This window comes from Sus scrofa, chromosome 1 (assembly GCF_054392235.1).
Source record: "Sus scrofa isolate SSC_HxYL_T2T_F1_AM1 chromosome 1, Sscrofa_HxYL_maternal_Yorkshire_Landrace_v2.0, whole genome shotgun sequence".
NCBI lineage: Eukaryota > Metazoa > Chordata > Mammalia > Artiodactyla > Suidae > Sus > Sus scrofa.
Window position 1 is genome coordinate 119,666,175 of NC_139383.1, and position 22,751 is coordinate 119,688,925.

Below are 22,751 nucleotides of genomic sequence, written 5' to 3' on the forward strand. Positions count from 1 at the left end.
TTTTCATATGCTACTTTTAGTTTCTAGGCTTTTTTTTTAAATTATTAAACTGAATTGCACGAAGAGTTTTATAAACCTCAACCCAGCCACAAAAATGGAGTCAGAGAGATTAGTCGAACTGGACAGCAGAATCTCCTCCATTGTAAGCTTCCTTCCATCAGAGAAATAGGGACTGCATTTTACATGATGTTATACTAATTACTGGCTTGGCTCAGTCAGGCCGAGAAAGATTGGGCAGAGAAAGAGAAAGTTGTGACTCTCTCTTATTGTCTTGTCTTGCTGGATTTTAGAGACCATTTCTCTTCTCAAATCAGCAGTAGCTCCTGATCCTACCAGAGAAAAATAATACATTTTTCCTCCTTAAGTACAGCATTTTCTTTCTTCAGGTCACTAAGATCCATTTGCTAAATAACTCTTGAAGTCTAAAAAATTGTCTCTGAGTAGCCAGAAGAGGTGAATTCAACCTTGCAAATAGTTCTCTAAAATCATCATCCTCCTGAAAAGCCTTTTCTCTTTACACAGTGTGGATAAGTCCTAGCCACATGGGGAAATTTGCCATCTGCTAGTCTCCTTTTCCTATCTCTGATCTCTCTCTCTCTCTCATTTTTATTAAAAAAATGAGGGATGAAGGATAACAGGTTAAGAACATTGGCTTGAAATTATATGGGCCAAGGTTTAAGTCCTGTATTTTCTACTCCCTGCCAGCTGTGTTACCCTCAGAAAGTTACTTAACCTCTCTGTGCCTCAGTTTTTCTTAAATATAAAAAGATAATAATAATAGTTCTATCTCACTGAGTTGTTGTTAGGATTGAATGAGTGTATTAAGGATGCCAATAAATGTTAACCACTGTCATATCAAAAGCATCATGCTACAGTAAATCCACTCAGTTTGTGTCTTCCTATACCAATCTAATTAAGAAATTGAAAACAGTTATTTGGATTAATCTAATTTGGGGGGCTGAATAGCCTCATTTTGTCATGTCAAGAAAAACAGACATATCCTCCTTGCACAGACCCCAGCCTTGTGCACACTGTGTTGGCTGCCTTCACATGTATGGCCATACTCTCTCCACAAGACTGGATGAAAAGGGAATTGAGGACAAAGCAGTGTTTGGGGTTAAATTTTTTTTGTCTGCACTGACTTATTTTCTATCTCTTAATATTTAGGGTCCTGTGAGGGGCTTTCCTCTCTACCCAGAAAGCTCAAGCTCTGGGCTCATGAGCCCCCCAGGAGACTGATTACTGTAAATCACCATTGACCTCCTATCCATTTAAACCCAGAGGTCAGAACTTTAAAGACGCTGGAAAGAGTTTACATTGGTGCATTTAGGCTTCAGCTTTAACGTAACCTGATAGTGCTGTGTGGGAGAGATAACCGTGCCTAATAAGCCTGGTGGAGCAAGATAGGGGGGCAGCATCCTAAGGCTGGTGGGAGAGACAGAGACTTGTGACTGAAGGTCATGGGCAAGGATGGCACACCAGCCACTCTGGCCAGTAGGTGGGGCCACAGCCCATCTCCACCAGCCAGGTGGAACCCCCTGGATGCTTTGTGCTGCTTTTGATTTTCCTGTTTCCTTTGGAACTTGATTTCGCCTTCTTCTCTCCCTTTTTATTGCTGCCACAGTTACTTTATGTTGCCCGGCAGTTTCTTCCCCTTCCCTTTCTTCATTCTTATTCAGTTCATTTTGCAGATGTTTGAGTCCCTACTATGTGCCAGGCACTGGTCCAGGAACTGTCAATATAGGATTGACTTAGGCTCACAGGGTCTTTGTGTTTTGGATGCTGACATTTAGAGATGTGAGCCAGTGCCTCTGGGACATGAATGTGCATGAAAACCACCTGAGCATCCCGTGAAAAGGCAGATTCTGATTCAGGAAATCTTGGTGGGGCTAGAGATCCTGCATTTCTCATAAGCTCCTGGGTGATGCCAAGGTTGTTATACTTTGTATAGCAAGATGCAAAGCCCTTCTGCTCCCCCTCCTCCTCCCTTAAGTGGCTGGCTGATTGTCCTCATTTATGTTAGTGGAGTTTCACAATGTCACAGACTTGACCTTTCCTGTGAGGCTGTCAGCTGTGTTCTGTGACCCTGACTTAAGGCCAGCATTCACTCAAATATCCAAGAAGCACAAGGGAGAAATGGGGGGGAGGGTATGGTTAGGTGACCCCATGACTTTCCATCCCAGCCAAGTCCCTTGCCGTATTGCGAGTGGGGCCTCTGAGAGTCATCGTACACACAGGACAGCTCCTGCTCCTGGAAGATAATAGCATGTTAAATACATCGCATGATATAGCCTTTCTCTGGTAACTGGGGTGCCATTTACTAATTTGCTGCTCTTACATGACTAATTTAACTCTAGTTACTACTCGGTCATTAGGGAGTCACTTATTCACAAAGCAGAATCAGGCTAAATAAATAATAGGAAGCTGGGAAAAGAGGCAGATGAAAGTAGAAAGTGGAAGTTCGTTTTTAATGCAGGCTAGAGACTTGCTAGTGTTTAATGCAGATCCCCATTTAGAGCATAAATGTAGGCTCTTCCTCTGTTTTTAAGTCCCTGTGACCCTAAATGAATAGAATCCTGTAGCAGAGAGCAGCTACCTTCTCTTCTAATAAGAATCACATCCCAATAGAATGTACGTTTCCAATTACTATGCAAAAACAATGGCAGAATTACTTAAAAATGTACAGCCCCCTAAGGGCTCTCGATGCTGTAGTCCGTGTGAATCTATCATTTGCATGCAACTATTGTGGGGAACAACTGAATCCTCTATCACAGGCTATTTAATCAAGCGAGAAGCCCCTAAATTTCTTTGCAAAGATTCACGAGTTCCGGAGCTAAATATGCAATTGGTAATATATTCTGGCTGTCTGCAAGCAGCCTTCCTTGTTTCATTCTGAATGGCATGGTGTTTGCATTGACATTTAGATGATGGGTCATCTTAGATTTCTCCTGTTCACAGCTGGAACTTTAGTGGCATCTCCCATTAGTAATCACTGTGCTTTTTTTTCCCTTAGTGACTGAGCCGTTTACAAACCAAGAAGAGGAAAAATTATATATTTGGGTACAGACTGTAGAAGAAAAATAAACTAACAGCACAGTAGGAAAGGTGCCTAGGGTGACTTTCTGTGGATAACTGAAGATCAGGACTCAAATGATGTGTTTCCCCCACCCTTACCAACAAGCCCTGTTGCTAGACTTGTTATTGGAAAGTTGGATGAAAATAGCCTGCAAAGACAGATTCCAGGATCAACCATAGCCACTAATGTAATAAGATTTGAGGGAAGCAGAAAGAGTTATTTCTACAGCTATCTACTTTTCTGACCTAAGGTGCCTGGAATTCTCTCTTGCTTTTTTAAATCTATCTATCTATCTATCTATCTATCTATCCCTCCCCTTGAAGTTCCTGGTAAGATACAAGTGGGTTTCCTGAACGGAATTCCCATCCTAAGGCATTGGTAGTCATACACATTTTGATATCATTTAGTTATCAGCTTAGGCAGTCTTTATCAGGCCCCCAAGGGACCAGTGGATCTAGAGACCTAGGGGAGCAGGCCAGAGGCAACACTTTCAGAACCATGGAGCCCCAAGCATGCAAAACATGATGGCCTATCGCCTCTAGTATGCAATGTAAACTAAAGCCAGTTTTATTTTATAAAATGAGTGTAAGCAAGTCAAACTCAATTTTGATTTTTTTCTCTGATAGCAAAATATTTCCATAGCACTTTATGTCACTGTCCCTGTTTTGTGAGTGTTCTAATCTGTGCTTGGCCAACGCAGCCAACTTGGCCAGTTCTGGAAGCCAGGAAAATCTTAGACGAGTCAAGGCATGGAAGGAATGGAAGGAGAGAGAAGGGATTAAAGTGTTTCTCCGTGAAATGTGCCTACTTGGCAATTTTGCTAAGACAAGCCTGTGTGGTTTTGCTTTCAAATATGAAAAGAAGCCATCCTCTTTTTCCTCTTTAATCCTTGAAAATCATTTTTCTATTATTCCCCCTGCCACATTCCATCCCAACTCAGTTCTGAGGCTGACCCAGCAAAGCCCTTGTCATCCCACTGATGAATTGTGAAGCTTCTTTGGGCTGATTTGGCTGCAGGTACACCTCTCTATACCCTCTCTGTGGTAGAGAAAAATAAAGGCCTGGGGAGGTGTTAAGCAGAATGACCACTGTCTATTTTCCCTTCCTGTCAAAGAAATGGCAGAGGCTGGCTGACTTTCTTCACAGTGCTGGAGACTTTGCTTTAAACAACCCTTTTTTGTCAAATTAGGATGGGAAAATGAGAATGATTCTCATAATAATCAACCTCTGGGAGATGTCGTTACCCATATTAGCTCATTTGCAACTCAGAATAGTTCTCTAAGTCTAGTTACCATTGGCATCATCTCCATGTTATAAATTTGGAATCCAGGTTCAATGAGGCTAAGCAAACTGCTTAAGGTTGTATAGTGTGAGAAAATTACATGGACTTGAACTCTAATCTTCTGACATTTTCCCACAGTCCTCCACCTATGGGCTCTACTCATACGTCCTAAGTTGGAGAAACGCAGGAGCTTCAAAGGTCAACCTGGTTCTCTCTGTGAGAAGTCTCAGATACAAGCACAGACCATCTGCCACCTTCATAGGGCAAGACACTTACATCCAGCACAGAGCAGCTTAGGAGACGTGTGCGCATGGGCTTGGGAGAAGGGCCAAGATGGCATTGATGGGAACACGGAAAGAAGAAGTCAGAAATGAGAAGAGTTTGTAATTTTCTTTTAGACAATTATAAAAGAAAATGGGAGTGGCAGCTTGTGTAGACAAGCCACTCTGAGAAGTTGGCTTATAGTCCAGGCCTTATAGGACAATGGCCGCACATTTACTGCTCACATCATTAGGCTCAAAGAATCTTCAAGAAAAGAAAGAAATTGCAAATAACAGCTGACCCCCCCAGAACCTTTCATCACAAACCCAAAGTCCCTAAAAATTCATGAATGGTGCTTATTGTACTCTGAGGTTCAAGTGGTTTACAAATATTAATACACTGAATGATTGTAACAACTCTCTGAAGTAGGCAGTATATTATTATTGTTTTCAGATAAGGGGACTAATGCAAAGAGAGGTTAAGATTTGTAGAGATCATAAGGTTTTTCTTTTCTCCTGTCCAAATTCTCCAGAATTTTGCTTAAAACATAGAGGTGGCATGTGCACTGCAGTGTATGTTTCTCAATAGTCACTGCTGGTTCTGGTACCTTGTTATACAGGAGGCGCTATGCTAAATGCTTTAAGCAAAGATTCCATGACATTTATACTGTACCCCCACCACTTTTTTTTTTAAACATATTGGAAATAGAGGATGGAGAAGCTAAATAATTTACAGAGGGTCATGGTCTTAATAAGTAACTGAGCTCAGACTAGAATCTATTGCTGTTGGCTGCTAAAAGCCATACTTTTTTTTTTTTTTTTTTTTTTTTTTGGCTGCATCCACAGCATGCAGAAGTTCCCTGGACTAGGGATAAAACCCATTCCATAGCAGTGACAAGGCTGGATCCTTAACCCACTATGCCACCAGAGAACTCCTAAAAGTGATACTTTTAACCACAACAATAAACTGTTTCTCAATCCCTGGATGGATTAAAGCTACCAAGTGTAATTCTACAGATCTGTAAGCATATTCTAGATTTTAGGTGCCATAAATGGAGTTCAGATGCCTCAGAAGGGACCTGGCAATGTCCTATTTGCCTCTCTCACAGTAGAATCTTTGGCAGTTACAGAGAAGGAGAGTAGTGACTTTGAGGTATCAAGTACCATGATTATCAATGAACTTCAATTCAGTTCATCAATAATTATTGGTCACCGATGATAAACCTTTATTCTATTGCTTATTTCAACATTATGAAAGGATGTGTTAGGCTAGCTTTCAGGAAACTCAAAATATTGGGGTTCCCACTGTGGCAGAGTGGAAACAAATCCTACTAGTATCATCTAAAAAGTGGTGGGGGGGAGTCAAAACACATTCCCTCACCAGTCTCTGACTCCCCAACCTACTGCATTTGGCTTCTACGCCTATTATTTCATAGAAACTGCATTAGGTAACTTCCTAATATTAAAACCATTCTCAGTCTTCAGCCTTTTGACCACTGATGGGTGTTTTTTCATGCTTCTTGGAGGGTGAATTCTTGGAGGCTGATGGTTTCATTAAGGTCACATAGACATTTCATATGCTTCATGGAAAGCTGTACATCTCACCTTAAAATTCATCCATGTTCTCCTTGGTTATAGTGAAGTCATACATTGGGTTATTGATCTGGGGTAGGGGTAGCTTTGTCCTCTTCCTTGGAGAGGATAAATCCACACATGATAGATTATATGCCTTCAGAAAAAATTACCTTAAAGAGCACTATAATAGCCAATGTATAAGTTCATTGATAGGAAGGAAAAAGATTTCTATCTTCCCAAGGTTATTTTATCTCTTACTGTATTGTGTGGTGAAAACCATTGCCATTTTGGTAATGACAGTCTAGACTTGATGAGAGTATAGAGCAGAAATCTCTTGAACAGGGATAGTAGTTGAATTAATACTACCTGCCATTTAGTAACTACTTAGTAATTTCTAAGTGTAAAATGACACGTGTTATCATAGGTTTCACAGTATATTTGGTATCTTTGTCTTTGAGACAGCACCTCTATGGCTGGGTATTAAACTCCATGCTTTCTCTGAGCTAATATACAAACAAGAAGGGGTACTCTCAGGAGTTCTCTGCTGGCTCAGCATGTTAAGGATCCAACATTGCCACTGGTGTGGCTCGGGTCACTGCCATGGCATGGGTTTCATCTCTGGCTGGGAACTTCCACACACCAAGGCATGGCTAAAAAAAGAAGGGATACTCCCAGAAAACTGTCAAGTATAATGCAAATATTTTCTTCCTATCTCAATTGAAAGTCTGAGTTCATTAGGGACTTCCTGTAGTCCTACAATGTTCAATCATGGTGGGAGCTCTTTTAGGGTTCATTATATCCCCTCAGTCTTCAGTATTGGCAAGTTTCACTTAAGAGCAATTGTGTGCCTAAAACTTTCTAAGCAAGAAAACATTTTGGTGATTTTCTTTTTTTCTTTTTTCCTTTTTTGGTCTTTTTAGGGCTATACCCTCAGCGTGTAGAAATTCCCAGGCTAGTGGTCAAATCAGAGCTGCAGCTGCCAGCCTATTCCATATCCACAGCAACACCAGATCCAAGCTGCATCTGCAACCTACACCAAAGCTCATAGCAATGCCAGATCCTTAACCCACTGAGCGAGGCCAGGGATCGAACCCACAGCCTCATGGACACTAGTCAGGTTCATTACCACTGAGCCATGATGGGAACTCCCAATTTGGTAATTTTTAATCTAGCAATCTGATTTCCTAGAATTCTTTACTAGCAGTAACACTCCTTATCACATAGATATTGGATGGATTAGGCAGAAAATGAATGAAACATTCTAAGGTCCTGGAGCTTCATCAGAACATGGAATTGTATGTGTCGTCACTTGTAGAACTAAAACTAGCCACAATGCTAATACTAGGGACCGGGTGTTTCCAGGAGGAATACCTTGAAGTATGTATGTTCCTTCCTCCCTTCCTCACTTGATCAATTATCAGGCGTCTTTTAGTAAACTACTTGATATCAAGACTATGTTAGATGACATAGATGGGCTGACAATGCAAGGTAAGATGGTTCTGTACACTAACAAATCAGTCCTGGAGGAAAGATATAAACATAGTTAATGACATGTATGTTACAAGTATAACCAAGACACAATATTATTGGAATGCATCACAATCACTCGTTTACTTATTGTCTGTGGCTGCCTTTCACAGCATAGCAGAGTTGAATATTTGCAAGAGAAACCATATGGCTCACAGTGCCTAAAATATTTCCTAGCTTATCCTTAATAGAAAATAATGTGCTGATCTCTGGTCTGGACTTCACCGAGGAAGGCTTATAATAAGGCCTAAAAGTAAAGGTCAGAGTACAGATTGAAACTTGGTTTTATATTCAGATGTCAGGAGGACTATGTTCCAACCACTAGATATAAGACATTGGACAAATTTGCCTTAGATTGTTTTAGCTTTGAAATCTCAAGGAAATTTTTAATGTCTAAGTATGTGTTCAGCAGGAACTCTGAAAGAGCATTTACTACACCAAAAGGGGAGTCAGTGTTTGTCACCATCACCACCAAAAAGCTTTAGGTTAAAAAAAAAAAGCAAAAGCTTTAGGTAGTAAATAGGCCATATGCTGAGAGGATAGGGCAAAGGCAGAACTTAGAACTTTTTAATGGTAGGTATGTGGGAATTTCAGTTTAAAAACAGTTTCTCAGTAAATTGGTAAACTGAGAGTATTTTTTTTTTTACAGAAAAATATTTTACACATATCCTAACAATTCAATGGTGTTGATTATGAAACAGTATCAATGGAGAGCCAGATTGAGATGGGGAAGTTATCATTGTTCTGACAAAAAGCTAAATTACCCCCACTATTTCTCTGAAGAAGGAAATTCCCTCCAATTTTATGTTTGCCTCTTTCTTTGATTTGACGGTTCTTTTAAAAACCTTTCTAACAGCTGGAGTGTATGACCCTTGGAACACATCATTTATCTGGGGAATAACATTCATTTTAATATCATTTCACCAAGGAAGCAAGACTTAAACCCACATTTTCTGATCCACTTAGTTGATAATATTCTTCTAAAAAAATTTCTGGCTGGTGAAAGGAAGATAATTTAATTTAAAGAGATTAGATATATTGCTTGAAATGCAAGTCCCCCAGAATTTGACAGCAGAACAAGACCAGTGAACAGAAAACTCATCTTGCCTCCTTGCTAATACATGCATCAGGGAATTTATAAGTTGGGCCGTCAGTCTTTGCTCCATGGAGTAATGTCAGTGTCGTTGCTTCTTAAAATCTGACATTCATTAGAAGCACCCAGTGTGGATATGTAGCAGGATTTTTGACAAATCAGCCAAGTGTCACCATTCTGTAGAGGATTATAGAGTGATGCTGCTTGGCTTTGAGCTCTTTCTTTTGTCTGAATGGATCTTGTCTTCATAGAGCACATGAAAGGTTGGGTTTCATTTTTGTTCCAAATGGGCTGATTTCATTTTTCTTTTTCCATCAAATTAGGGAGAACTTGGGAAATATAGGGGGAAGCTAACATATATTATTCATTTCCTATGAGCCAGGTATTGTGTAGGTCCTTCCCCCTTCCATTTCTTCCTCCCTCCCTCCCTTCCTCCCTCCCTTCCTCCCTCCCTTCCTTCCTTTCCATTTACCTATCTTTCTATCTAATCATTAAACATATGTATTATATACATATGTGTGTGTATCACAATAGCCTATGAGTTAGCTGCCATAATTCATACCTATTTAACAGCTAAAGAAACTGAGGTGGAAAGAGGCCCAGTCATTTGCCAAAGTAATTGAGCTTCAGTGACTAGGAAGTTTGTAAACTTGGTAGAAAATATATCAGTGACCAACAACTAACATTCAGAATTTCATTGGTCAAGTTGTTCTTCCTACTTTTATCTTTGCAGGGGAACTAGAAATCTAATGCTGGTTGGCTCTTCAAACTTCATGCTCTCCTCAAAAGCCTTGTGCAGAAACACCATAGCTGTATTTATTATTTTGAAAACAAGCACACACCTGCCACTGCCCCCAGTTGTGTTGTTAGATTGGAAACAATGCCGCCTGTGGCTCTCTATACCCTCCCCTCTCATTACAGCCCATCCTTGGAACACAATCATTTTCTGTATTATCCAAAGGTGTCATTATGGGATGCCTGCTATATAGTTAGTGCAGTGTCAGCATATTCAGTTTGAATACCCCCACCCCCATCCCCAGAGGATATAACTAGGCCATAAGAATTCCTTTGGGGCTACTATATTGGTTAGGGACATAGTTGTGTGGCTGGGGGAACAGTTTTCAGTGGCTTACTATCTATAGTTTTAGGTCAAATTTGAATAAATTCTCTCCTCAATTCTAGGAAAACAATAGCTCCACAGTTTGTGATGGAAAAGTAAACTGAATTTGCATGAAGACTTTGGGGAAGTTGAAACAAGACAAGCCTGGGATGAAAAGCTGGAATTAAAATGTTTTATTTAAATTGGAAGTTTTAAAATGAATATTGTGGAGAAGTGTATGTTCTAGTTAGTGTTTCATGCTGTAACTTAATTTTCTAGGAAATAGTTTAATGGGAAGTCTGAGGTTTGCACATACTATTTCAGGGTCCTGAATATTCCACATAGTAATGTCTGTGTTTTCCCTGAAGCAACAGCTTTGAATAAACTATGTCCTTTTTTCCCAGCTTCAAATATTTTTCAATTGAAAACCAGAAAGGGCTATCTTCAGAATGTTTCTTTCAGTTAAAGAACGTATAGATTTTTAGCCATGAGAATAACTAAAGTTTATCATTAGCTAATGTAAAAACTGCTTTTTATTAAGCAGAGGCTAAGAGCACAGACCATGGAATCAGAATGCCTGAGCAATTTGAATCTCACAAACTCCGCAATTTATAAGCCATGCAACCTTGGGCAGGTTCCACAACCTCTTTGTGTGCCTACTTCCTCCTCCGTAAGATTAAGGTAATTACACCTTCCTCAGTAGGGATGTTAGGAGGATTAAATGAGTGAATTCATGTGTTGGGAAGGAAAAGCTTTTCCTCTACCTTCTTAGGTTCTATACAGGGGGCCTGTGAATTAAAGTAATAAAAGACATATTAACAGGAAAAAAGGCATATAATGTTTATTAATATTTGCATGCATAAGGTTTCACAAAAAAAGTGGTTAGATTTAGGGACTTACAGGCAATTTTAACGAAGGAGAGGAGGTTTTGGCTTCAGGGGAAGTGAAATATATGGGGAAATATATAGGGGAGCTAAGGGAAGACAACAGTTATTTTAGCAAGGTCTGTGTATGCAAACTTACCTCTGTTGACTCTTTCAGTGATAAGAGCATTCTCCCTCTCCTGGTACAGAAAGGGGGTGGAGAAACACCTTCAGGAAGAAAAATTTTTGCTCTGATTTTAAGCAGATAAGTGGAGGGCAGAGAACTCTTTCTGCATCTGCTGATTCTCAGTTGCCATCCACTCAAAATAATCATTATGCCTATATAGCATATTTGGGGGTGCCATATCCTGATTCCCTCCACATGTAAAGCATTTAGAACAGTTCCAAACACAGGGTAAAGGCTGTATGCATTATAATTCTTACTGTATTAACTCTAAAACTGTCTGGCACTGTTAAAAACATCTACTCGAATCCTCACAACAACCATGAAAGGTAAATTAACCTCCATTTTACAGATGAGAGAACCAAGGCTTAGAGAGTTGGCTTGACTTTCCCCAGGCTAAACAGATCATAAATCAGAGTTAGGAAATGAGCTGAGAGCTGGCACTTTCAGTGTGTACCAGAGAGACAGGAACAGGAAACTGACCCTGAGTCTTAGGGTTTTTCCAGGCAGGGCTTGGAGGAGCTTTCTGAAGTAGTGCTCACTGCTTCTTTAACTGAGCAGACCTTTCATATCCCCAAGTAACAGTCCAGGATTGGAGGGCAATTCCAATCTCTGGAGAAACATTAGTTTAATACTAAGAAAAGAATCAAATTTGCATAAGTATTGTAGTTACAAACAATCATCAAGGGCGAACTGCATGCCAGGAGCTCCTGGGAGATGCAGATGCTGAGAATTCTTCAACAGCTCCCAGGCCTTCAGGGAAAGCCTGATTACCCAGGGCACCCCAGGCACAAGTGCGGAATCTAGTGATGCTCCCTCTTCCTTCTTCCCCTCCTCTTTGCCAACACACAGCCCCTGAGGGACTGCAGTACAAAGGGATACTCTGAACCCAGTGGCTTCCTCGGAGAAGCTTCCTGGAGGGCGGCGTTTCCTTAGGGGGCTCTGCAGGATGAGATAAACAGAAGAGTAAGGAAGGCATCTTTTACTTCTATGGGCTCCTCAACCACTTGGTGTTAGTCATCTGGGTTATCCTCTACACCTGGGATGTTGGTTAAGTCTAAACCACACCCTCTGTCACCCACACCTCACCCCACCTCTCAGTCATAGTGTAGCATCGCTTCGCCCTCCAGAGGTAACCCTAGGGGTGGGTGTAAAGGCTCTGACCCAAGGGCTGCGCGGAGGAACCTCCGGCGCCACGCTGGGTGTGTGAGGTGCGCATGCGTGCGGCCCTAAATCTCAAGCCTGCGGGAGCCTCAAGGGCCCGGGCAGCAGAGGCTTTTGGAGCTGGAACCTGGGCCCCAGTCCGATGCCTGCCAAGGTCCAAGGCCGCTGCAACGTGCTTATGCTGTTCCACTGCACATCCTTGGGGCCAGCTGTTCCTCCCAGCAGCTGCAGGCGTCTAAAATTCGTCCCTTGGAGACCGTCACGCCTGCTCTTCAAACTTTTCTCCTGAAGGGCAGCTTCAGGTCAGTACTCTCTTTTTTAAACACCTTAAGCTATCGGGGAGCTGGTCCCTTTACACAGTCCCCTCCATCATACAATATTCTCTCTTCTAAACACCAAGGGGAACACCTGTGGGTCGCGACGTCGGTCTTGTAAGGTATATGGTTTCTCAGGAAGGCAAACAGGGGGCAGCAGGAGCCAGAAGGATGTGCCCTGTGACGATCGATTGGGGTGCGCCAAGCTTCAGAGGCTGCGTAGAGGATGGTGGAAGCTGGCAGCTCCGATCACTCCTCTTAGCGGAAGCTGGATCTCACGAAGTCTCAGGAGTTCTACAGGGTCTAAGGGGAGTCTTGGAGTGAGAAATGCCAAGGTGAACTTGAAATGAGTTGAGTTGAACCGTGCCCCAAATATGGGAGCTAGTAAATTATGGGCAGATTTTTTGCAAGAAAGTGAAGGAGTTGAGACAGGGTTAGAGAGTGAAGACTGGAATATGTGTGCAAGGGGAGGGTGTATTAAAGGCAGGGGGTTGTGGCGCTGAATTGTAGCTCAGTTCACCAAGTAGGTGGATCAACCATCAGTCCCTCTGCCTTGTTGATGGGGGCTATGGAAGGCATCCCAGGATGTTTACAGGCTGCTTGGGGGTTCAGGATGACCAGATCCAGCAAGGGTTCTTAACAATGTAGACTATAGTAGTTCCGAAGAGCCAGGTTCTCCCCGGGCACTGCAGTTTTCAGGGAGGGACTGTGAAGAAGGGAGGGCTTGGGCGGGTGATTAAGGAAATTGCTCCATGACCAGGAAAATGTCATCTAAAAAGCGTCTGATAGTTTTCCAGCTTTGATGTGTGTTCAATGACACGGACCCTGACCAGAATAGAAAGTTACTAATAATAGCTAACATTTATTGAGAGCCTGTAGGTCAGAGGCTTTGCCAAGCACTCTGCATGGACTACTGACTTGGGTCGGGCTAGAAATATTTACTAAGTGTCTGCTGCGTGTCAGACATTGTTTTAGGCACTGGGGTCTCAGCAGTGAACAAAAAATATAAGTCCCTCCCCTTATGGAGCTTTCATAGTTATTCTTTCTAATAACCCTATATTATGGGTGGCAATAAGATCCTCATTTTGAAAAGGAAGCAGGAGTTCCCGTCGTGGCGCAGTGGTTAACTAATCCGACTAGGAACCATGAGGTTGTGGGTTTGGTCCCTGCCCTTGCTCAGTAGGTTAACGATCTGGCGTCGCCGTGAGCTGTGGTGTAGGTTGCAGACGCGGCTCGGATCCCGCGTTGCTGTGGCTTTGGCGTAGGCTGGTGGCTACAGTTCCGATTGGACCCCTAGCCTGGGAACCTCCATATGCCGCTGGAGCGGCCCAAGAAATAGAAAAAAAAGACAAAAAAAAAAAAAAAAAAAAAAAGCAAAAATAAATTAAGGAAAAGGAAGCAGCTGGTGCAGTACAGAGCGATTTAGTAATTTGTTCAGGGTTACATGCATAGTTATCAGTTCATTAACTTATTAATGTGTAGATGCTGAGTTTCTTTTTATAAAGGAAATTGGGATAGGTACTCAACCTAAGAAGACAGATAAACTATATTTTGTTCACTGAAGGTTACTGGGGATTGGGGAAGATGAGCACTCAAGCAACAATTATAAGTCCATGTAGCATGTACGGGGTTGAGGAAATAAGGAGCAACGAATTTTGCCAGTAGCGGAAGTGAAGACTTCCTTTAAGAGAATTGAAAGGATGAATAGGAACTTCAGATAGAAAAGTGCATTGAAGGCAAGAGACATTTTGGACAAGGAAAATAGTATGTTCCCAAAAAGTATGGAGGAGAAGCTGTAGGGAAGGAAAGTAACCTTTTTTGCTTATGTGTTTTGTACTAGTGCTTCATATATTTTTAAAATTAAGTATTAAATGCATGGAAAAATATTATGTATGTTTATAGTACAACCACTATGGAGAACAGCATGGAGGTACCTTAAAAAACTATACATGGAACTACCATATGACCCCCTTACCCCACTCTTGGGCATATACCTGGACAAAACTTTCCTTAAAAAAGACACATGCACCTGCATGTTAATTGCAGCACTGTTCACAATAGCCAAGACATGGAAACAACCCAAATGTCCATTGAGGGATGATTGGATTAGGAAGATGTTGTATATATACACAACGAAATACCACTCAGCCATAAAAAAGAACGACATATTGCCATTTGCAGCAACATGGATGGAACTAGAGACTCTCATCCTGAGTGAAGTAAGTCAGAAACAGAAAGACAAATACCATATGATATCACTTATAACTGGAATCTAATATACGGCACTAATGAACCTTTCCACAGAAAAGAAAATTATGGACTTGGTTGCCAAGGGAGAGGGGAGGGAGTGGGAAGGGTTGGGAGCTTCGGGTTAATAGATGCAAACTATTGCTTTTGGAATAGATTAGCAATGAGATCCTGCTGTGTAGCACTGAGAACTATGTCTAGTCACTTATGATGGAGCATGATAATGGGAGGGAAAAGAATGTATACGTGTATGTGTAACTGGGTCACCATGCTGTACAGTAGAAAAAAATTGTATTGGGAAAATAACAATAAAAATTAATAAAAATATAAAAATAAATAATATTATATATGTATATATAAATTTAAAACAACTTTATTATCTAATCACACAGCTTAAAGACATTAAAACATAACTTTTTAAAAATTAGCCTTTCAAGTAAGCTAGGCAAAGTTAAATAACTTGTCCAAAGTCACAGAGTTAGTAGATAGTAGAGCCAGGGCTGGTTGCCTACCTAGTTTGGTCTTGTAGTAGTGTGATGTCACACCTTCTCCTGTGGGCGGTGGAGGATGTGGACAATGATAGGAGGTGCTCATTGGTTTTCAGTGCAGCAGTGAGGAGGGAGGAAGGAGAAGAGAATCCCTGCTCACTGCCATCCTCTGGGCTGGGACCCAGATTGGCCAGAAGCCTGCAACAAACATGGGGGCGGGGGAAGACAGAAGTTTGAATTGGTGATAAATCCTCACAGGAGCAAAGTAATCCAGAGTGCTGGGCTGGGATAAAATGTGACTGGGCTGGGTGTTTCTGCTTTCACTAGAATGTCAGAGTGGGCCTCTAAAAGAAGAGACTTGGACCTAATTCCTGAATTGTCACAAGGCACTAGTGATGTGGAGAACTAGGTGAAAAGTACTTCAGGCTGAGAAAACAGTGGGTGCAAAGGTCCTGAGGTGCGTTCAGTTGAAACTTGGAGAAGGCCAAGTTCTTCGACCAGGAGACTTTAGCCTCAGGCAGGTTCACTGTTCTGTGTTGTGCTTAAATTACATGTGTAGTAGAAATAGAAATGTTGCAATGAAAACCTGGCCAAGTGTTAAAATTGGTACTCAAAGCCAAATATAACCATCTTCGAATGAACTTCTAGGAGATGAGAATGAATCTGATATATTATTTAAAAATAAACTATCCTGATAATTTTGCTAGTTTTACTGAGATATAATTGGCATATAACATTGTATTAGTCAAAGGTCTACAACATAATAATTTGATAAATGTGTATATTGTGAAATGATTACCACAGTAAGCTGTTAACATCAATCATCTCACATAATTACCTTTTTTAATGATGAGAACTTTTAAGATCTCTCAGCAGCTTTCACATATACAATACAGTATTGTTAACTGTAGTCATCATGTTGTGAAACGTGGGGATGCACATTTCGCTTCCAGAACTTATTTATCTTATAACTGGATATTTGTACATTTTGCAGCTTCACTTATTTCCCCCTCCCGACCCTTGCCTCTGGCAACACCTATCTGGTCTCTGTTTTTATAAGTTTCTTATTTTTAGCTTCTACATATATGTAAGATTATACAACATTTGTCTTTCTCTGTCTGACATTTCATTTAGATTAATGCCCTCAGGGTTGATCCATGTTGTTGCAAAAGGCAAGATTTCTGTCTTTTTTATGGCTAAGATTCCATTGTGGGAATGGAATGAAGATATAGATATAGATATATATATACACAACCACACATATATGTGTGTGGTTGTGTATATATATTATATATGTGTATATGTATATATATGCACATAATGGAATCTCTATACTGTTTTTGGTAGTGGCTGCACCAGTTTACATTCCCACCAATGATGCACAGAAGTTCCATTTCCTCCACATCCTTGCCAACACTTGTTATTTCTTGTCTTCTTGATAATAGCCATCCTGATGTGTGTGAGTGATATCTCGCTGTCATTTGGATTTGTATTTTCCTGGTGTAGTGATTTTCATTACCCCTTGGCCCTTTGCATTGTCTCCTCTGCCCAATTTTAAATCAGATTGTTGTTTTGCTATTGAATTATATGGGTTCTTTATAAATCTTGAGTATTAACTGTTTATCAGATGTATGATTGCAAATGTTCTCTCCTATTCTGTAGGTGCCCTTTTCATTTTGTTGATGGTTTCCTTTACTGTGCAATGACAATTTTATTATTAACATTTTAGTAGTCAGATTTTAAAGGTTTGTCATTATAGTGCAGGAACTTCAGTACTACACAGAAACTTACTTTAAACTGACATATTTAATAACATCACTAGACTCATGTACACAACAAAACATAATCCAGAATAAAAGTTTTTCAGTATCATGTCTGGACAGAATTTTGCTTTTAGGACGCATCTAAGAAAACTCTTCACTTTAAATAATGGAAATGCTGTGTGCTTAGTAGGGTATGGTGTAGCATCATTTTAAAGAAGCTTTTGGTTTAAAAGTTTACCTTCTGTGGGAGGAAAAAAATATAAGGGTTGTCCTCTTAAAATAGCCTTGTCAAGTTAGTTATTTTGTTGAAGTTTGGTGAGAATACATTGTGTTTGGTTTCCTCATATGCGTCTGAAAATTTCCTTTTTTCTTTCTGTTCTTTTAATTTTTTTATTTTTTCTGGACCAAAGATAATTTATTATGAATGTTATTATGCAAGATTCTGGAGTTTTTCCTCCTCATGAAATTTTGAAGTGGTGAATTTGACATTCTGCTTTTAATTTGTCCTCACAAAATGTGAAGAATTCCCAAATAAGACTTTTTCTTAAAAGACTCTTGGCCTAAGAGGAATTAAATAATGACAATTTAAATACACTCCTTAAAGGTTTTTTAATGTAACGGATGCTAATACACCAAACAATTCTACAAGGATTAGAAATATGATACAATTGAATCTCTATTATTCCACTTTGCATTGTTATTTAAATTTATGTATTTAAATAATTCGTTGGCTCAAAAAGGATGTAAGTTATCTAGCTAACATATTCTCCTAGCATTTATATTGTCAACTTACATTCTGTTTAACCATTTGAAAGCTGAAATTGTTTTTGGTACAAAAAAAACTTTGTATGCCATTAATCACTGTAGCATTTTACTCTTGCCATAAATATGCTACATGTCCTAACCGATTAATTAATATTCAGCTTAAAAACCACATGAGGGGAATTTTCTTATTATAGCTAGGATGCTTTCCTATGTTTGAAAATAACAATAAAATCAAATGACACACCTCATTCAATATTGCTGGCATTATGAAAATGTAATAATTAGAAATCATGGTTATGGTCATATGATCATTGATCATGCACAAATTCAGCCAGAAATGACTTTGAAGTCAGCATTTGGTTACTTGGAGTTTTGAAAGCTGAAGCTGAAATCAGATTTATGGCCAGTTCCCACACTGAAGCTGGTCTTCAGTGTACTCCTCACTCAGTGTAGGTCTTCCTCAGCTTTTTTTTTTGTCTTTTATTGAAGTACAGCATATGATGGAAGTACTCAAATCATAAATGTTCAGTTTGATTACTTTTTACTAGGTAAACCTACGTAAGCAACTGGCACCCAGATCGAAAAACAAACTAGAAGTAGCATCTCAGAAGCCCCTTTGAGTCCTTTTCCAGGAACTACCACCACCAGGGGAAGCAATTATCCTGACCTTTAACATCAGAGATGCTCCTATTGACCTTGAATTTTATGTCAAGGGAATCACATATATGTGCTCTTTTTTAATTTGCCTTCCTTAGTTCAATATTACCTCAGTGAGATTTATCTATATTGTTGCATGAAGTTGTAGATTGCTCATTGTTACTGTTGTATAGTATTTCCTTGTGGGATATATCACAATTTATTTATCCACTTTGCTGTCACTGGGCACTGAGCAACATCCTAGGCCTTTAACTTTAGTCAAAGATTTATTTTAAAATGAAAAAAATGGGGTCCAAATGCGGTTTCTGTACTTATTATAAAGTTACCGTTGAGGATCTTGTCCATTCCACTATTCACTTGCTATTTTAGATAGTTCTTTCTGAGTTTAGTGCCAGCAAAACCTTTGTCTCCCTTGAGGAATCAGTATGCCCACTCCCTTCTTTTAAAAAGTGTACTCGTTAATCTCACCTGTTCCAGCAAGCACTAATAACAGCATAATGAAATACAGAAAATTTCAAAATTAAAGAGATTAAAAAAAGGTGAGGCTAGAGTTCCCAATGTGGCTCAGTGAGTAAAGAACCCCACATAGTGTCTGTGAGGATTCCTGTTCAATCCCTGGCCTCACTCAGTGGGTTAAGGATCTGGCATTGCTGCAAGCTGCATTGTCAGTTAAAGAGGGGTCTCTGATCCATCATTGCCATGGTTGTGGTGTAGGGCTGCAGCTGCAGCTCCGATTCCAGCCTTGGCCCCAGGAACTTTCATATGCCACAGGTCCGGTCAGAAGAAGAAAACAAAAAAAAAGGTAAGCCAAAGTGAGAAGTCTTATAGCCTCATCCACAGTCTTCTGCTTAAAAGCTTAATCAAACATTGGTACCATGAAGCCTATACACTTTCTCACTTGGGGCCCATATTCAGCTTTGAGCTTCAAATCAGATGATTCTAAAAGGAAAATCACATCCATCCTACCAGTCTGTGTCCAAAATATGCGAGCATGCTGGTTCCTCAGAAGAAGAGCCCTATTCCTGGTGTAAGAAATTCATTTCTCTCAAGGCTTCTTGGGCAGAGGCCTGCCTCAATGTCTGTAGGTAGATACAGTAATATGTTTTAAGGGTTTTTTTTTTTTAATTACCTCTCATCACAGGATGATGGTATCACACCAGGACTGGGGAGGCAACTCAATAAAAATATGTAATTCTGAGAAGGTCCTGGGAGAATGTAGGGGAGAGGCCATCAAAGAGTATCATGGTAGATCATCAACAAGGACCTACTCTTAGCACAGGGAACTCTACTCAGTATTCTGTAATAACCTATATGGGAAAAGGATCTGATAAAGAATGGATATATGTATATGTATAACTGAATCACTTTGCTGTACACTTGAAATTAATGCAACATTGTTGATTATATTTCAGTATATTTAAAAAAAAGGGTACCCTGGAAATCATTCACTTTCTAGCTGACCCACCTTCATCCTGTGGTAGGTATTGTATATCTGGAAGCAGCTAGGTGAGAAATTTTTTGAAGTATCCCTGCCTCTTCCATAAATATCACTTCCCTTAATAAATCCAATGGATACAGAGTGGTGTAAAGCTTGAGATCATACTCTTTATCAAACACAAAGTGTGTAATTCTTGTATGTTGCCAGTTAAGTGTGGTGCCACTTGGCATACGACCCACGTGAAAAGGAGGATGAGTTAATACTCTTTTAAGAGAATCGAGAATCCTGGAGTTCCCGTCGTGGCTCAGTGGTTATTGAATCTGACTAGGAACCATAAGGTTGTGGGTTCGATCCCTGGCCTTGCTCAGTGGGTTAAAGATCTGGTGTTGCCGTGAGCTGTGGTGTAGGTTGCAGACGTGGCTCAGATCCCGAGTTGCTGTGGCTCTGGCGTAGGCCGGTGGCTACAGCTCAGATTCTACCCCTAGCCTGGGAATCTCCATATGCTGCAGGAGTGGCCTAAGAAATGGCAAAAAGACAAAAAAAAAAAAAAAAAAAAAAGAGAGAGAGAGAGAGAATCGAGAATCCTAAACAGTAGATTTCCCATCTCCTCTTTGGCTGGGCCAAGATTCAACGTAGAAAATAATTTTGAATCCACTTTTTCTATTGCCCGCTCAAATGGGTCTTCGTAACTGCCAACTCCATATAACACGGCCATAGTGACTGTGGCCTGGACAATGTTAAGGCAGGTATAAACAGATGCCCAAAGTGGCCATTTCACATCAAATTCTTCTTTGATCCTAGTCTGACAGTTGTATAACATACCGTGTTTCCTTTCTTGTCCAAGCTGGCAAGCTTCTCAGAGACCATTTTTAAAGCTTAATTTTTAGCTTTAATTACAAAGCTTAATTTTTAAAAGCTTAATCACAGCAGCTTGGCTTATCTTTACATTTAAAATATATACTGCAGCTTCTCCCCTGGACTTGGGCTTCCTCTTTCCTATTCCTATTTTATAGCCTTAGTGTAGATAAACCTTATTTTGTAAAAGGTCTCAAAGTCTTTCAAGAAAAAGACATGGTCTAAACAAATTTCAAGAGAATAAAGTATAAAGGGTGAGGAAAGTGATCAAGAATTGGCAAATGTCTAATGTGTGTCTCCAGTTCTTCTGCCTGAGAATAAAGACCTGTCTGTACAAAGGCTTCCTGACAGCCGAAGGAACAAAATGCTCTCCAGAAAGAAAAGAGCCAGAGTCACTCCATCTTCCCTCCAACCCTGCTTTAAAACGAAACAATGCTTCCCAAAGGAGCTGGCAGCTGGCCCTTGGCAGGTGGTAGAAACTGCATTGCAGCCTGCACAAAAGGAGAAAACCCAAACTTTCAAGCTTTGGGGAGCAGTGTGATTTTTCTGCCTGCTACCTCCCAAAAGGAAAGGGACTGCCACATCAACCAACCAAGCTGCGTTTCCAAAGACCACAGGCTTTTCCTCTCCTCAGCAATTGCCATTTCTGCTCCCATTGCCTCAAGGCTGATGATACCTAGCTCCTGATCTTGTCCCCTAGGTTCCTTATTCATTGCAGATATTCACTCACCTTTTGTTGATGTGCCTGCAGTGATGGCCACTGTGCCAGGAGGTTACAGGCAGAAAGTCTAGGAAAGGGAGGGAGATGGGAGGTCAAGTTCTGCCGAAGGAAGGCTGGTGATGTGCATCCTTTAATGGCCTAGAGAGGAATTGAGGTTAAACTAGATTTTGATTAACTGTGGAGTTTCTGGGTTTTGATGCTTATTTCGACTCTGGTGGGAGGTAGATAAATAGAGCAGTGTTGATGGGACCAAAATTTCTTTCATCCTTCTTTCCTCTTTTCTCATTCACCTTATCTGAAGATGGCAAAATCAGTGATGACCTCAAGGTCATAGTTATTCACCTCAAACTGTATTTTTAAATCACCTATATTGTCACTACTATATGGTTTTTATTGATTACCTACCATATAGTTATTGCTATAGTGTATTTGTTGATTACCTATTATCAGCCAAAGTGAAACAAGCATGGTCTTTGCAGCCAGCCAGACATAGCTGTGCCATTCACTAGCTTGGAAACTTTGGACAGTTTAGGTGACCTCCCTGAGTCTCAATGAACATGTGAAAAATGGAAATGATAATGCACACCTCATAGGGTTTCTCTAATAATGAAATGGAGCTAAACCATGTAGGTTACCTGGTAGAACAGGTAGTTGGGATTCAGTAAATAAGTGCTATTTTCATCAGAGAATGGCCGTGAGAGATGCATTCATATTAAGGAAGAGCTCAATTTTGTTACTGGCAAGTCTGTGGGCTGATGATACTAAATATATGAGAATATTCCTCAGTTTTCAAAGTGTCTAATTATCTTTTTTGGAGCCATAATGATGATCAGGGTCACTGGAGAAGTGACTGAATCATTTGATTAAAAAGCACAAGCTATCAAGAGGCTGTTCACCCTTGTTAGCTGCTGGGGCAGATCCACCCAGGAATCCTTGGAGAGAAAAAAGACAATTGCTTGCTGGCCTATGATTGTGGCAGAGTAGAAGAGAAGGAGATAGGGCTAAAGTGTTCTAGTCCCTGCAGTTTGACTGTTGAGTTCTGTGACTTTGAGTAAATCACAGCAAATAAAACGATTACCATTTATTCACCTACTCAGGGCCAGGCACACAGTCGCTTACACATACATCTCATTTACTCTTGCGGGTAAGAATATCTGCCCTCCACAGAACTCCTGTAAGTGTCAATGGATGCCAAAGCCCTTAATAGTAGTATTATCATCATTTCAAGTAGTATGCCGCGGGTGCAGCCCTAAAAAGCCAAAAAGTAAAAATAAAAAAATAATAAAGTAAATGGTTCCTGGTCACTGAAAAATTGTCTGTCGCCCTTGGCCTTTACAGAACCATTAACTTAGGCCTTATTACTTGAATAACTTTCACTGT

The 22,751-nt window shown here is 40.4% G+C and overlaps 1 long non-coding RNA gene across 7 annotated transcripts in view; it reads left to right on the top strand.

Moving 5' to 3' along the window:
• The window catches only part of LOC110260990 (uncharacterized), a 523,917-nt gene that overhangs the window by 192,891 nt on the left and 308,275 nt on the right, over window positions 1-22,751 (top strand). The window contains exon 1 of one of the 7 annotated variants that reach the window (XR_014810048.1): window positions 12,185-12,425. The exons of 5 other annotated variants lie outside the window; for them this stretch is intronic. This is a non-coding gene — a long non-coding RNA (uncharacterized LOC110260990). Of the gene's footprint in view, window positions 1-12,184; window positions 12,426-22,751 lie in introns of those variants that run through there. One more of the 7 variants, XR_014810043.1, reaches the window with a different exon arrangement.